Raw genomic sequence first — 12208 nt, forward strand, 5'->3', positions numbered from 1 at the left:
TTCATATATGTTTCATGTATAAAACTTGTTCATAATAACACTTGACATGGCATTCAATGGAACCACTCATTATATTTCAGGATATAATGACAATAGTGATTTGATCAGTATTCCAGGTGGAGAATAGATGGCACATTGAAAATGGACCTTTGAGAGAGTTTCATCCCTTTGTATATAAAGGGATTATTTGCAAAGGTGAGATCAGGCTGAAGAAGACAAGTAATGCTGAAATGCTCTGGAACAACCAGGGCAGGAAAGCTGTTACCACCCTCACCCTGAATGCACTAGTGGAGGGAGGGCTCACCAGGACCAAGCAAAAGTGGAAACTGGAGTGGAAGAGGGACATCAGGTCTCTCCTTTGGTACGGAAAGGTGGTCCCTTAACCCTTAGGAAGGGCCCTAGGGCAAGAAAGACTGCTCCAATGTTCACTCTCAGTCTCCTTTCAACTGACCTTCATTTCTGAGTCTAACCTATGCCGGAAGAGGAGACTAAATCATAGTCAATAGAGAGACGGTAGAGAAGCAAGTTTAGATCTACAGGGAATGAGAATATTCGGTAAATATTTAGTGAGCCCCTGGATGTCATATTTTAAATATTATAACACCATCATTTTTACTGGTTGAAAATTTGAACCAGAACTTTCAAAGAACACAGAGCTGATCAGTGGGAGAACTGGGGTTTATACTCATATTTATTGAATTCAACTCACTCCAGTATTTTTGCCTAGAGAATCCCATGAACAGAGGAACCTGGCGGGCTACAGTCCATGGGATTGCAAAAAGTCGGACACGACTGAGAGACTAATACTAACACTTGTGCTGCTTTTACTATGCTGTGCTCCATATGGGCAATCATGTGCTTTATGAAAATCCCGGTTTTTTCCTTGGCAGATAAGTATATATATATATATATATGTACTCAGACGTCACCAGTGGTAACTTCATATTAAGTGCATGCTGACTGAGAAATGACTCTTCATCTTTGAGATCTAAGCAGGCAAATCCTTTTCAACTGCCTTTATTTCTGTACTAGGACAGAGGCAGAAGGAGAGTTTAAAAGATTACAAAAGAAAAAGGATAAGCCACAGAGCTGGCACAGTAAATGGGGGAATTGGAGTACCAATATGATCTATTTTCTGGTTTCTAGAAACAATATGGAAGTCAAGAAAACTATAGTCTATATAAATATACATTCTATACATGTAGGAAAAGCACTTCCTCAAACTAAATATGATACTAATTGTCATTTCCCATTTCAACCATTGATGATGTGACTTCAATGAGCCTTGATTTCCACTGATATTGAGTAGTCAAAGTAATATTTTAGATGCCCCCAATATTTTATTTATTGCAAAGAAATAGAGGGAAACAATAGAATGGGAAAATATAGAGATCTCTTCAAGAAAATCAGAGATACCAAAGAAATATATCATCCAAAGACAGGCACAATAAAGGACAGACAAGGTATGGACTTAACATAAGCTGAAGATATTAAGAAGAGGTGGCGAGAATACACAGAAGAACTATACAAAAAAGATATTCATGACCTAGACAACCAAGATTGTGTGATCACTCACCTAGAGTCAGACATCCTGGAGTCTGAAATCAGGTGGGCTTTTGGAAACATCACTGTGAACAAAGCTAGTGGAGATGATGGAATTCCAGTGGAGCTATTTCAAATCCTAAAAGATGATGCTGTGAAAGTGTTGCACTCAATATACCAGCAAATTTGGAAAACTGAGCAGTGGCTACAGGACTGGAAAAGGTGAGTTTTCATTCCAATCCCTAAGAAAGGCAATACCAAAGAAAGCTCAAACTACTGTACAAATGGACTTATCTCACAGGCTAGTAAAGCAATGTTCAGAACTCTCCATTGGGGAAACAAAGAAAACAGTGATAGACTTTATTTTCTTGGGCTCCAAAATTACTGGGGATGGTGACTGCAGCCATGAATTTAAAACATGCTTATTCCTTGGGAGAAAAATTATGATCAACCTAGACAGTAATGGCAACCCACTCCAGTACTCTTGCCTGGAAAATCCCAGGGATGGAGGAGCCTGGTGGGCTGTTGTCTATGCGGTCTCACAGAGTCATACACGACTGAAGTGACTTAGCAGCAGCAGCAGACAGCATATTAAGAAGCGGAGACACTACTTTGCTGACAAAGGTCTGACTAGTCAAAGATATGTTGTTGTTGTTGTTGTTTTTTTCCCAGTAGTCATGTATGGATGTGAGAGTTGGACCATAGAGAAAGCTGAGCACCAAAGAATTGATGCTTTTGAACTGTTGGGTTGGAGGGAGAAGACTCTTGAGAGTCCCTTGGACTGCAAGGAGATCCAACCAGTCAATCCTAAAGGAAATCAGTCCTGAATATTCATTGGAAGGACTGATGCTGAAGCTGAAATTCCAATACTTTGGCCACTTGATGAGAAGAACTGTCTCATTAGAGAAGACCCTGAATTTGGGAAAGATTGAAGGCAGGAAGAGAAGGGGATGACAGAGGATGAGATGACTGGATGGTATCACTGACTTGATGGACATTAGTTTGAACAGTCTTCAGTAGTTGGTGATGGACAGGGAAGCCTGGCATGCTGCAGTCCATGGGATCGCAAAGAGTCGAACAGGACTGATTGACTGAACTAAACTGAGTATTTTATTAGGATAAAATGAAAGATGCAAAGCCATTTGAAATGCAAACATAAATTGATACAATTATAAGAAAGACTTTTTAAGAATATTGGTCACATTTGTTTCTTTGCCCTAGTTTCCTTTGTATCACTTATTTTTCTCTTGGGAGTGATACCTGTTTTATTGTTTTCAAAAGATGTTGATGTCCATAGAGTACCGCGCCCTGAAGAAAGTGAGGAAAGAGACCGAGAGGTGAGAGAGACAGAGAAAGTGGCAGGAAAGGAGTGGGTAGTGAAGGAGACAGAAAAAGAGTTATTTCTAGGTTCTAGCACATAACACAAATTTATTACCTAATTTATTTATTATTGAAAATGTATTATTAAATTGAATGAGCAGAGAACATACATTGCTATTGCTAGAGGCAACCATAAGTCACGTTCTGACAGGTTACATGTATTTAATGCAACTATTTTTTATACAAGAGAAATGAATAATTTCTTTAGTAATTGCCAAATCATACACTTCCTGAAATGCATGGCATCTTAGGAAAATACATTTACCGAAATGTCATGTGAATTTATGCATATTTCAAGGCAAGTTCAGAGAAAATATGTTTAACAACAGCTTCCCAACATCTTCCCAAAAGGTGACATTAAAGGATCTCAATTTTTTGTATTATTTTTGTGCATGTTTTAAAATATTTGGATATTTTACACATTTTAATAAGATGTACTCAAATGTAATGTTGAGGCTAAATATGTATAGTCATGACTATTATGCAGTAATAAAATAAGATTTTTTTCTTTTCGCTTATTTGGTGATTGAGGCACGATAAATATATTCATTTGGCTTCACAATTGCCTAAAGATATTTAATAAATACCAAAGATATTTATAGCACTTTATGCTTTTATGGGCCTCATCAATTGACACTTGACCAGAAAAATTAGCATAACCCTTTTACCAAAAGTCAGTAATCTGAAACCAGAAGTGAAAAATGAATTTACTTTCTGGAATGCCAGTATTTCTAAGAGTGGGAAGTAATTAATAGTTAAATTTGACTACATGGCATTTTTCAGTGTCATAACGAATTAAGGGGGTTGGGTGATGTAAAATACAGCAGATCCTGAGGAAAAAAATTCCACTCCAGTAACTCTGTTTTATCTCTGATAATCTTTACTCTCATAACAGAAGCCTTCAATGTCCACTGCCTCAGGGAATAAATGGTTACTTAGTCTTTGGCAATTAAGGCAGAGTTGACACTTCTTTAGAGTAATATGTTAGACATAAGAGTGAAATATTCTGAGACATGTATTTTCCTCAAATTTCATTTTCCAAAAACAAAACTATTAAACATTTTGGCTATTTTTTTTTTTTAATTAGTCATTGGGAATACTTGGACCAGTTTCACCAAACCTCAGTCTCTGACTCATGTTAGTGCCTATCAATAGACTGAGTGTATTGTCTATTCTTGCTCTGAGGATAGGTTCAGATTCTTTTAAATACATGGCACGTCTTCTCCCATCCAACTTCCCATCCTTATCATAAAAATCTTATAGTCCATTGTAATGTTTTAAAATTTGTATATAGTTCTAGGCATTATAACTACTTAATTATCTCTAAAACTTCTGTAAAGAACAATTAAAATAAATGCACAAGTGCTTACTGAAGTAAAATGTTGATGAGTCACAAAGAAATAATTGAATTTCTTCCCTACACTTTGTGTTTACCAGCTCACCATGGTTCTCTGTATAGATGAAATGTCCGATGGATAGTGACACTCTAAGTCAGGGAAAAAATTTCCCTAGCAAGATCATTTTATAGTTACGATGAGGCAAAAAGGACTTTACCCCTACTCAATCCTCCCAGAGTTGACTTTTTTGATCATCTATTAATTTGTTAATTTTGCAAGTAAAATTGAGCACCTACTGCATACATGAAAGTACTGGGAAAGGAAAAAGAATCTGTCCCTGGAGATATTTTTGTATAAATGAAGAGTTCCACTACAATAAATACAAGAAAATATAAGGCATACTTGACTGTTGTAAGAGAGTCAAAATGAATGCATAATTATAGGTAGAAATGTTTTATCTAGAAAGGCAAAAAGTGAGGGAGAGTTAAGACATAGGAAGAACACAGACATATTAGGCAGAAGAAGTAAAGTGAAGAAAGGTGCAAAAGATAAAAATCATATAATTAGGGAGAAATGGTAGAGAATGGTTTAAATTTTATGATTTAGCTTGACTATTAGTAGCTCTGAATATGATGTTAAACAAGATATACACAACTAGAATCTGGCCACGGATGGAAACCATTTTCCTTCATTCACAATTCTGGATGGCATGTTACTTTGTTTTGCGCCACTAGAAGGGAAAATCAAGCATAATTTAATTAAATAATTTTTTTATGAGGGAGTTTGTCAGGAAGCATTTAACAAGAGGCTCCCTGGGTGCTATTTTGGATCTGTCAGGAACCCTCTGGCCCTTACTAATTCCTGAATATTCAGGAATTAAGAGGAGAGGCACGCCTTTCCCAGGGCTGAGGAATCCAGGCATTTCTCGTTACAGTGATAAGTACCCTCTTCCTTCTTATGAAAGGGTGATTGTTTGCAACTCTCTCTTTGATAGGGGTCGTCTTATGTTTTGTAAGTCTGGAATTTTAATCTTTATCTTTGCTGAGAATACCACCTTGTAAGACAGTATATATGCTCATGCCATGTTGATTAAAACACCTTTGCTCCATCAGAGCTTTGGTCCCCGTGTCTTTCTCTCTTTTTTTTCTTTCTTTTCCTTTCTCTCTCTCTCTCTCTCTCTGGCTAATTCCTTGGAGCGTGGAGGCCCATTGAGCTCACGTTCTTGCCTGGGCTTGCCTACATGCAGCAGCGCGAGCCCTAAGAACAGGACTCTATTGGCTTTCCGCGTAAACCAGGGGAGATCAGCCTTTCTCTCTCTTACTTTCTTATCGTTGACTCTGGACCACCAGGTTCCAGTCCATTAAAGGACCAACAGGAGTTATAATGGACAGGCTTCAGTTAGGGTTACAGAGCACATAAGCAGAAGGAATAAGATTGACACAGTGACGTAACACTAGCAGGTGAAAGGGAAAGAGGGTGTAGTCAGGAGGAACAGGCTGTGCCCGGCAGAATGTTCACCCTCATCTAGTCTAAGTGTGAAAGTGAAAGTGTTAGTCTCTTGTCATGTCCAACTCTTTGCGACCCCGTGGCCTGTAGCCCATGAGGCTCTTCTGTCCATGGGATTCTCCAGGCAAGGATACTGGAGTGGATTACCATTCTCTTCTCCAGGAGACCTTCTCGGCCCAAAGAGCGAACCCAGGTCTCCTGTATTGCAGGCAGATTCTTTACCTTCTGAGTCACGAGGGAAACCACACCTAGTCTAAATCACTGCTAATTAACATCAGACACAAATAGTTGTATCAATATATTATTTTAGAATTATACAAATGTATGTATTTGTTTTCTATTTAGCAAGCACACTTTGTTAAATTTTATCTCAACTAATAGATACCTTCCTAAAGTTCTAAATTCAAAGAAGCTAAGTATCATTAGGGGCTTCCCTGCTGGCTCAGACAGTAAAGAATCCACCTGCAACTTGGGAGACCCAGGTTCGATCCCTGGGTTGGAAAGATACTCTGGAGAAGGGAATGGCTACCCACTCCATCCAGTATTCTTGCCTGGAGAGTTTCATGGACAGAAGAGCCTGGTGGGCTACAGTCCATGGGGTCACAAAGAGTTGGACATGATTGAGAGACTAACACTTTCAGCACTTTCCAATCACTAAGGAAAAGTAACTTCACCAGGTCACTCCATCAGCGTTTGCTGTTCATGGCTGGTAGGAAGGTTACCCAGATGACCCGTGCTTATATTCTTGTGTTTCAAACTTTGTTGTGTAACAGATGCAGGCAAGTGGCTTGCTCAAAATAAAACTTCTTTGTCCCCTACCCTGGATTCTTGTTCAGGATACCTTAGTACAGAAATCTGGAGATTCAGGAGTGAAGCTGATTTTGCTGCAGGTGGTCTGCAGCCCATTATTTGAGAAACACAACATTACAAAGTGTTTAGATAGATAATCTCCCAAACTGTGCTGCCAGTGAACTACACATCCAGGAAATAAAAAGTAAAATTGTGTATCACATCTTTGAAAGCGAAAATGTTAACAAGAGTTACCATGCCTCTTGAACTTTGATGTATTATTTCCAAAATATAAAGTAGGTTTCATCTCATGTATCAGTAGTGATGGGTGAGGGGTTCCTGGAGTACTGCCTCATGAGAACTCTGTTTCTGAGCGAGTTTTTCTGGAGAGAAACACGATAATCATCAACGACTGCAAGAATGGTGAAATGGACAAAGCAGGCCAAATCCCCTGTGTCCTCACTTTCTAAAATGCTCTTTGTGTTCTTTTCTTTGTTTTTTGTCCATTTCTTCTCTTGTCTTCTGAGACCTGACAATGGTTTCTCCTTCTTTTTCTACTTTTTAAGAGATGATCCTCTCTTTTCCTAGGAACATGTCTGTTCTTCATGAAGTAACACATCCACCACTCAGTGACTGTCCAGCTTCTCCCCGATATGGCCATGGCATTGTGTCCTGCCATGTCCCATAGTCCCCATTCCTCACTGTAGCTCTCGCTACCCCTGTTCCTTTGTTTTTGAAAATGTTTCCCAAATCTTAAACGTCTTTTTCTTTTTCCTCTCCACTTCCTATAATAATGCTAGTTCAGTTCAGTTCAGTTGCTCAGTTGTGTTCAATTCTTTGTTCATTGGAAGGACTGATGCTGAAGCTGAAACTCCAATACTTTGGCCACCTTATGCGAAGAGTTGACTCATTGGAAAAGACCCTGATGCTGGGAGGGATTGGGGGCAGGAGGACAAGGGGACAACAGAGGATGAGAAGGCTGGATGGTATCACCAACTCAATGGACATGAATTTGAGTAAACTGGAGGAGTTTGTGATGGACAGGGAGGCCTGGAGTGCTGCGTTTCATGGAGTCATAAAGTGTCGGACATGACTGAGCGACTGAACTGAAATAGGAGATGGCAAGAGTGAACATCAATATTTTAGGAATCAGTGAACTAAAATGGAATGGGTGAATTTAACTCAGTTCAGTTCAGTTTAGTCACTCAGTCATGTCAGACTCTTCATGACCCCAATGACTGCAGCTCACCAGGCCTTCCTGTCCAGCACCAACTCCCAGGATTTACTCAAACTCATGTCCATCAAGTCGGTGATGCCATCCAACCATCTCATTCTTTGTAATCCTCTTCTCTTCCCACCTTAATCTTTCCCAGTATCAGGGTCCTTTCCAATAAATCAGTTCTTCACATCAGGCGGCCCAAGTATTGGAGTTTCAGCTTCGGCATCAGTCCTTCCAATGAGTATTCAGGACTGCTTTACTTTAGGATGGACTAACTCAGACGATCATTATATCTACTACTCTGGGCAAGAATCCTTTAGAAGAAATGGAGTAGCCATTATAATCAACAAGAGAGTCTGAAATGTAGTACTTGGGTGTAATCTCAAAAACGACAGAATGATCTCTAATTGTTTTCAAGCAAACCATTCAATATCATAGAATTGCAACTCTATGCCCAGACCAGTAATGCTGAAGTTGAACATTTCGATGAAGACCTACAGACCTTCTAGAACTAACACCCAAAAAAGATGTTCTTTTCCTTATAGGGGACTGGAATGCAAAAGTAGGAAGTCAAGAGATACCTGGGGTAACAGGCAAATTTGCCCTTGGAATACAAAATGAAGCAGGTCGAAGGCTAACAGAATTTCGCTAAGAGAATGCTCTGGTCATAGCAAACACCATCTTCCAACAACACAAGAGAAGACTCTACACATGGACATCACCAGATGGTCAACACCGAAATCAGATTGATTATATTATTTCCAGCCAAAGATGGAGAAGCTCTACACAGTCAGCAAAACCAAGACTGGGAGCTGACTGTGGCTAAGATCATGAACTCCTTATTGCCAAATTTAGACAAATTGAAGAAAGTAGGGAAAACAACTAGACCATTGAGGTATGACCTAAATCAAATCCCTTATGATTATATAGTAGAAGTGAAAAATAGATTCAAAGGATTAGATCTGATAGAAAGAGTGCCCGAAGTACTAAGGATGGAGGTTCATAACATTTTACAGGACACAGTGATTGAGACCATCCCCAAGAAAAAGAGATGCAAATAGACAAAATGGTTGCCTGAGGAAGCCTTACAAATAGCTGAGAAAAGAAGGGAAGCTAAAGGCAAAGGACAAAAGAAAAGATATATCCATTTGAATGCAGAATTCCAAAGAATAGCAAAGAGAGATAATAAAGCCTTCCTCAGTGACCATTGCAAAGAAATAGAGGAAAACAATAGAATGGAAAAGAGTAGAGATCTCTTCAAGAAAATTAGAGATACCAAGGGAACATTTCATGCAAAGATGGGCTCAATAAAGGACAGAAATGGTAGGGACCCAACAGAAGGAAAGATATAAAGAAGAGGTGGCAAGAATACACAGAAGAACTATATAAAAAAGATCTTCATGACCCAGATAACCACAATGGTGTGATCACTCACCTGGAGCTAGACATCCTGGAATGAGAAATCAAGTGGGCCTTAGGAAGCATCCCTATAAACAAAGCGAATGGAGGTGATAAAATTCCAGTTGAGCTATTTCAAATCCTAAAAAATGATGCTGTGAAAGTGCTGCACTCAATATGCCAGCAAATATGGAAAACTCAGCAGTGGCCACAGGACTGGAAAAGATCAGTTTTCATTCCAATCCCAAAGAAGGGTAATGCCAAAGAATCTTCACACTACCACACTATTGCACTCATCTCATCCCCTAACAATGTAATGCTCAAAATTCTCCAAGTCTGACATCAACAGTATGTGAACCGTGAACTTCCAGATGTTCAAGCTGTATTTAGAGGAGGCAGAGGAACCAGAGATCAAATTGTTAACATCTGTTAGATCATTGAACAAGTGAGAGAGTTCCAGAAAATCATCTACTTCTGCTTTATTGACTGTGCCAATGCCTTTGACTGTGTAAAAGTGAAAGTCACTCAGGCATGTCGAACTGTTTGCAAGCCCAGGGATTATATAGTCCATGGAATTCTCCAGGCCAGAATACCATAGTGGGTAGTCTTTGCTTTCTCCAGGGGATCTTCCCAACCCAGGGATCAAACACAGGTCTCCAACACTGCAGGCTGAGCAACCAAGGAAACACACTGTGTGTATCACAACAAACTATGGAAAATTCTTAAAGGGATGGGAACACCAGACCACCTGACCTTCCTCCTGAGAAACCTGTATGCAGATTAGGTAGCAGCAATTAGAACTAGACATCAAGCAACAGACTGGTTCCAAATTGGAAAAGGAGTACATCAAGGCTGTATATTGTCACCCTGCTTATTTAACTTATATGCAGAGTACATCATGAGAAATGCTGGGCTGGAGGAAGCACAAGCTGGAATCAAAATCGCCGGGAGAAATATCAATAACCTGAGGTATGCAGATGACACCACCCTTATGGCAGAAAGCGAAGAAGAACTAAAGAGCCTCTTGATGAAAGTGAAAGAGGAGAGTGAAAAAGGTGGTTTAAAACTCAACATTCAGAAGACTAAGATCATGGCATCCAGCCCCATCACCTCATGGCAAATAGATGGGGTAACAGTGGAAACAGTGACAGACTATATTTTCTTGGGCTCTAAAACCACAGCAGATGGTGACTGCAGCCATGAAATTAAAAGACGATTGCTCCATGGAAGAAAAGCTATGACCAAATTAGACAGCATATTAAAAAGCAGAGACATTACTTTGCCAAGAAAGTTCTGTCTAGTCAAAGCTATTGTTTTTCTAGTAGTCACGTATGGATGAGAGAGTTGGACTATAAGGAAAGCTGAGTGCAGAAGAACTGATGCTTTTGAACTGTGGTGTTGGAGAAGACTCTTGAGAGTCCCTTGGACTACAAGGAGATCCAACCAGTCCAACCTAAAGGAAATCAGTTCTGGGTGTTCATTGGAAGGACTGATGCTGAAGCTGAAACTCCAATCCTTTGGCTACCTGATGCTTTGAACTGATCCATTGGAAAAGATTCTGCTGCTGAGAAAGATTGTAGGCAGAAGGAGAAGTGGACAACATAGAATGAGATGGTTGGGTGCCATCACTGACTCGGACATGAGTTTGAGTAAGCTCCAGGAGTTGGTGATGGACAGGGAAACCTTGCGTGCTGCAGTCCATGGGGTTGCAAAGAGTCAAACATGACTCAGCAACTGAACTGAGCTGAACTGAACATACATTGCAATGTGGAATATTGGCTAGTACTGTAGATTTGAATAAATGGTAGCAATATCATCCCTAATCTTGTTAAATGCTACTACTTCTTTCAAGTAGGAAAGAGAACAAGAAAGAGAGAGAAAGATCTGGGGTGGGAGTGGGAGGAGAGAGAAGAGAGAGTAAGGAAAGAAATGAATGAAGGAAGAAAAAGAAAGAAAGGAAGAGAAATGAGAAAAAAACACTACCTTGAACATTAGGTTAGCTTGTGCCTAGTCTTTCAATATTAAATTAGGTACAAAGTCTACTCAGACATTTGATATCTGTAAAATTTTTATTCTTTATTCCTTTGTAGCACTTCTTTTCTAATACCACAAAAATGTTTATAAATTATATACTTGAAATGTATATAACATAGGTACAAAAAGTAAGTCCTTTATTTTCTGCCCGCCTCCAGCTCAGGGACCCTTTGAGTGAGGACATATTTTTATGATGACCCTATTACATGACTTCCCTATTACAATATGATCACCTTTTTATCCAAGATTCACTTTGGTACCTATGATTCACTGAGACATTTTTACAGAGTTCTTTAATTGTGTATGTTCACTGTTGGGGTTTTGGTATTTCTGAACTTATCACTCAAAGTCCTTTGTAATAGTCTTTCAAAAGTAATGAATTAAATGCTTGCTAGCACATGGATTTCTGAAGCACATTTTCAAAAGGCCAGGCTTTAAAAGTCAAGGATGATAAGAAAGAGGATCAACTCAGTGCTATAGCCAATAATCTAACTCACTCCTCAATGCTTCTGAATTTAAAATTAGAAGTGTTTCACTACACCTGAATTACTTGAATTACTTTGACTCAGATAAGTAATTCCAATAGATCAACTTTAGAGATAATCTTCTTTAAATTTAGACTCACTGAAATGTCTGCTGAACTCAAAATATCATTTTACAGGTTGAAGGTGTTGTCTTGTGAAGATCTAGGAGCTTTAAGATGAGAAACGGATGAGGTATGTTGCATCACATGCATAATATGAGCTTGACTCACTTTCAAAATTTCACATTTTTTATTCATCATACAGTTAGAGTATAACTCAAAGGATGCTTTACTATACAGTGTGATCCTTAAGAGAAGTGGTAGAAATAAGAGTTACTGTGGTATGCTAGTGGAGAGAGCTAAATGGCTTCGGTCAGAGGGTGAAAAGCAGAATGGTAAGCAGTTACTTATGATTAAAGGAAAAGGGGAGATACATACTACAAAGTGCAAGATCAGAGGAAGAAAATTCAGGCTGAAGTA

This window comes from Cervus canadensis, chromosome 9 (genome assembly GCF_019320065.1).
Source record: "Cervus canadensis isolate Bull #8, Minnesota chromosome 9, ASM1932006v1, whole genome shotgun sequence".
NCBI lineage: Eukaryota > Metazoa > Chordata > Mammalia > Artiodactyla > Cervidae > Cervus > Cervus canadensis.